A 6,000-nucleotide genomic window follows, 5' to 3' on the forward strand; every position below is an offset into this window, starting at 1 on the left:
CACTCTCATCACCACTACTTAACCGAATTCTGGAAGGGCAATTAGACAAGAGAGAGAGAAACAGATGAGGTGCAAATATTATGAAGGAAGAGGCCAGGTTATTATCTCAGGCACTGACATGAATTCTGGAAAAAACCCAAGAACCAACCGGAAATTAGGAGAAAGAACTACAGTACACCAGGCGGCTGCTTAAAAACTAATTTTGTCCTAGAGACAAACAACAGAAAATATAATGGCATAAAAATATCCTATTCATCACAGCAACAAATAGAAATCAAATTTTTTTTTTTTTGGTACATGCCCCTAGTGGGAACCGAACCCGGGACTCTCTGGTCCGCAGGCCAAACTGGCCAGGGCAGGAATCAGTTTATTAATGTGACACAGACCTATGCAAGGCCACTATAGTGCTCGGAGGGACATGAAAAATGTGTACAATTTTTAAAAGACAGACTTTATTTTCAGGGAAGATAGATATTATAATGATGTCAATTTCCCCTAAATTAATCTATATAAATTAATCCCCCAAAGGATTAAAGTCTTCCTAGACAATAACCAAAGTGAGTAAAATACTAGGTGGTGTTGCCCTACCAAACATTTCAATATATTCGAAATCTGTGTTATCATGGAATATAGACACCCAGCAATGACACACAACAGAATTTTTAAAAATGCTAAATATATGTGGAGTTTTATATGTGATTAAAAAGTGACATATTAAGTAGAGGGAAAAGGTTAGATTATTTTTTAAAAAGTGGTGCTGAGACAACTAGTTAGCCATGTCCAGATGGAGCTAACATTAAAAGTAAGAAAAAAACAACCATAAAAACATTAAATGAAAACACATGACTACCCTTATTTTGGAGTGAGGGGAAAGTTATTTGCCTACTCATTAAAAAAGTCAGAATCCTGCCCAGCCGGTGTGGCTCAGTGGATTGAGCGTTGTCGTCCCATGGACTGAGGGGTCCTGGTTCAATTCCCAGTGAGGGCACATGCCCGGGTTTTGGGCTCAGTCCCCAGTGGGGGACGTGCAGGAGGCAGCTGATCGATGTTTCTCTCTCACATTGATGATTCTCTCTCTCTCTCTCTCTCTAAAAAAATCAATAAAATCATATTTAAAAAATCAGAAACCTTTATGGAAAAGCTGATCCATCTGAGTATATAAAATAATTACATTCTCTATTTGATATGAAAACACTGTAAAAATGAGATAAGGTAAATAATCAAACGGAATGGTATAGACTAAAGAATAACATAATTTATATACCAAGAACTCTCATTAGCCAACATTTGTAAAAGAACGTGCCAAAACAAAACCAGGCCAAGAATGTGTGCAGGTATGTCACACCAGTGAAAAATACAAGTTGCTAATAAAAAGGGATTACTAGTAATTTTCTTGATTGCATACAACAGAAACGGACACTCATGAGTTTCAGCAATAAAGGGGTTTATAGGAAGCCTGACCGGTTAGCTCACAGAATAAACAGAGCCGGAGAAGCAGGGCTGGACTGTAACCCAGGGAGACACCAGTGAGAACCTGCCATGGAGCAGCCAGCTGGACACTGGCTACCACCATTCCTGGCTCTGCCACCACTGTCCCTTCACTGCCACACTGCTGAATACAGAGCCACTAGATTCACTAATTCATCGCACTGTCCCCAGCTAACCTGGTATCAATACCTCCAGAGCCAGGGTCCAGGTGGGAACATCTGACTGGTCTTTCCCAGGTTCCCAGCTCTCAGGGGAGGGAAGGGGAACACCTGCTCCCCACCTCTTCCCAGTCTTCTCAATGGGAGCTTGAGTTGTTTTACCTAATTTGGTGTCCCCTCCAAATAGGACGTCTGTTTAGATGTTGAATAGCCAAAGCCTTGCCCATGAAGTTTGACTTCACTCCTGCAAATATAAACACATCGATACGCCATGTTGTGTTCATCAAATTTGCCAGCGTGAAAAATGAAAAACTCAACACCGTCTGGGTTTGGGGAAACGTGCTTCCCATTATTCATTGCTGGCAGGATCAAATCTTTCTGGAGGTCATTCTGAACATAGGTGTCAAAGTGGGAAACGTGTACCCCCTTCCATCCGAGGTGTCCGCTCCGGGACACAGTTGCAGGGATGGACCAGGTTTAGATCATGACACTAACTGCACTGTTGTTCCTAACTTGTGTTTCCCTAGCTCAGGGGTAGGGGTGGGTACAGACAGGGATGGTGGGAGATTCCCCACAGACTGTTGTTTGGGCGGGTCTTAAAGAATGGCCATCTGAGGACTCCTACTAAGAATTCTTTTCCAAGCCTGTTCTGGGCCAGCTGGGATAGGACAACTTTGGGGCCCCATGGGGGCCAATAAGCCTGAGGTGGCAGATTGGGAAGGGGGTTCACGTGTCCCACGAAGGAGTTGTTTAGATACATTGTTGCCAAATAATCAATATGCTCTATGAAGGTTACCTTACTAGGTACGCAATCACGAGCAATCTGCTGCTGTGTTGAAGCCTATACTTGAGGGCAGGTGACATAATGTAAACTGATTCCAATATGGTAATGTCAGTGTTATGACTAAGAGGTGCCAGGAGAGCTGGCAGAAGGGACATTCCTGGAGCAGGTGATGCCTAAGGTGAGACCTTGAGGTCGAGGAAAGGTTAGCTAAGTGAAGCGCCTCAAGGAAATGTTTTGGGGACAGAGGGGGCAGCTTGAGCACAGGCCCTTTTGTCTGGACCGAACTGCCTGAGGTGCGGAGGGAAGAACAGACGTTCCTCGTGCCGGGTTTAGGTGGGATCTGGACGAGTTTGACATGGGGAGATCAGAGAGAATCATATTTTACTGGACTCCAGTGACAGAGGAAACCACCCTCCAGATTACTGCTGAACTAAACCAATTACATTTTGGTTTCTGCTACATGCTGGTGGGAAAAGGTGATGTGGCCACTAGACAGTACTGGGCTAGGGGCGGGGGAAGGGCTCTAAGGGGTGTGGTGAACTCTAGCTTCCCTGTCTGCTCATTGTAAATCAAGGGAATCAGATCGGATGGGCTCAGCTCTAATTTCTTTTCTTTTTTTTTTTTTTTTTATCCTCAACTGAGGACATTTTTTCACTTTTTTTTGTTCAGATAGAATGGGAGGGAGAGAGAGGAACAGAGAGAAACATCGATGTGAAAGGGACACATCGAGTGGCTGCCACCGGCACGACCAACCAGGGCCGGGGACAAACTGCAACCGAGGTACATGCCCTTAGTGGGAACTGAACCCGGGTCTCTCTGGACCGCAGGCTGACGCTCTCACCGCTGAGCCAAACCGGCCAGGGCTCTAATTTCTTTGAAGCACATGCCAACAGTGGGATTCCAAGTGGCTAGCTTGGACTGGAGAGTAGGGCCCAGCAACAGGATCATAAACAGGCTGTGGCTCCCACATAAAGAGGAGAAGCAGGGTGCTAACCTTCCCCGGTCTTTGACTCCCAGTTTAACAAACTTAAAAAAGAACATTTGTTAGCACCTACTGTTAGCATATGCATACCAGGCATGTATGCCAGTACCGAAAAAGTGTTCTGAAAAGCAGCCTGCAGGACAGTCACATGGACAAAGCCTGTTGGAGGAGGCGGAGGATTGCTCAAAGCAGCCAGGAGAAAATCCCATCTCCACCAACTCCAGATCTGTCTGGGGCCTGAATTACCAGCCCTAATTAAAGTAGCTCAGCATCTGAGTTTGGGTTCTCCTTAAATCAGAGCCTGAGACAAATATAAACAGCAGGTGTTGGGGTGGGGGTGGGGGCTGTCACAATGCAATGGCTTTCACAGTTTATAGTTGTGGCTGAAATTAGGGATGGGCTCCTGGCATGAGACATGGTGAATGAAAGCTTTTGGCTACGCTCATTTTCTTTCTAAAGCAGTTTATTTATTCAACCGAACATTCATTAGAACCATGGTCGGTACTAGGCATCTATGGTCAGCAAAACAGATCTAGTTTCCGCTTTTTTGCAGATTTTCAGCAAACGTGATGGGTGTGCTATCAATCAACATCTTGAGACAGGCGAGTGAGCCAGGAAAGGTGGAACAGGGAAACTGAGACAGAGCTAAACAAACTGGCAGAGCAATTTGCAGCAGACACAGAAGGTCCCTCCCTGGAGATAACATCCAGGCCTCAGTTGTGTTTCAGCTCCAGGCCCAGAAAAGGAGCAAAACCAGGGGGGCGACACCAGGACCAGCTGCAGTGACTAATGATCCCCTGCTCTGATCTGACCAATCAGTGAGGACCCCGACCCTGAGGGAGCACACCCAGAAAACTGATGACTATTCTGCTGAAACCCTCCCCTGAGGCCCCCCCTAAGATTCCCGCCTGCAGGAGAGAAATAAAAGCCTCAAGACAAAGGACCCAGCGCTCTCTCTCCTTCCCAGGAGCATGTGTCCCCCTTCTTCCCCCACAGGCAGCATCTCCTAGACTCTAAGGGACCCCTGAGGCTTGCAACCAGGGTAGCAATGGGCAGTGACAGTTCATCGATGCAAACCCCTGAACCTGTCCGCAAGGCCCCCTTTTCTCTGACTTAGTGAGCCAAAGCGGACCAGCCTAGGCTCATGTCCCAGCCCTTCCTCATTTCACTGCTTTAATACACATCCTCTAAAGTTCACCTGGACTCGTGCTGTGCAACTTCCCTGCACAAAGTCAAGAACCCACACACTGCTGGCTGGCCTAGGCAGACTGCCCGGGGCCAGGTCCCCTTCCAGTAACAATCTGAGTCTAAAATGGAGACGCACTAACAACAACAGCAACAACAAAAAGCCCAGCTGGTGTGGCTCAGTGGACTGAGTGTCGTCCCATGGACTGAGAGGTCCTAGTTTGATTCCTGGTCAGGGAACATGTCCCGGTTGCGGGCTTGATCCCCAGTGGGAGACGTGTGGGAGGCAGCTGATCCATGTTTCTCTCTCACATTGATGATTCTCTCTCTCTCTCTAAAAAAAGTAATGAAAACATATATTTTTTTTAAAAAGCAGTATAGGGAAGCTAACTTCCAAGTTGGCTTGACACCTAGAGAGACCCCAAGACCCTTCTGAAAAACAAATAAGCAAACAGATTTTAACATAATGGCTGGATATTGTGATAAAATGTTGTCAGACTGCTTGAAAAATTCCACCAAAAATTATTCCATTTTATGTTCCTCCCTCCCCCATGGTTTTCATATTTGAAGAAACTCAACCATGTCTGCAAAGGTCGTATTTTAGTATAAATGATCAGACTGCTTTCTTCCTGATGTCCAGATCAATCCAACACGCAGTGAGGAACGGATATTCTGATTAGGAGGTGACACCCTGGGGGTGTCACCAAAAGGGTCCTGCTTACTGTGGGGTGGGAGGCCAGAGGCAAAAATCCCACCTTACTATGGCGTAAGGTGGGATTTATGTTTTAAGGAGGGGAAGAGAAAGCCCTTCCCTGATTTCTCCCTTCTGTAGTAACCAGGACTTAGGCTAAGGGTTAGCCAAGAGGAGAATCTACAGAGAGGTCACAAACCAGTAAATTTGGGGCTGAAGGCAGCCCAAAGATGTACTTTCCCCCTGCTCTCCTTTTTTCTCTTTTTATTGAACCAACATTTAAAATGAGGATTTCCCCGCTCTCTTAAAAAATCAGATGATTTGAGCCCTCATTTCTACATAGGAACAATTGGCTGGAGCCGCGTGGCAGCCACCCCTTTAAAAGGACGTTCATTTGCAGTTTGCCAGAGTACCCACCATTCCTGATGTTCTCCCCAACATTGAGAGCCCAGCCACTTGAAGTGTGAATAGGTCAATATGATGACTGAAACACCAGATTCTTCACTCACTGATACGGCTTATCTGTGATATTTGTGGGTCTGTGACCTTTGGTTTAGAGGTCGAGTCTAGGAGCTTTGAGACAAACTTGGTTTGGAACAGGAGTTGCATCACTTGGAAAGCAGGAACGGAAGCTCGAAGGAGATAGTGCATGCCGAAGGAACCTGGCAGCTGTTACCAGCCTGCGCTAGGAGTGTGCGCTGCAGGGAGCTGG

This window comes from Molossus molossus, unplaced genomic scaffold, assembly GCF_014108415.1.
Source record: "Molossus molossus isolate mMolMol1 unplaced genomic scaffold, mMolMol1.p scaffold_m16_p_3, whole genome shotgun sequence".
NCBI lineage: Eukaryota > Metazoa > Chordata > Mammalia > Chiroptera > Molossidae > Molossus > Molossus molossus.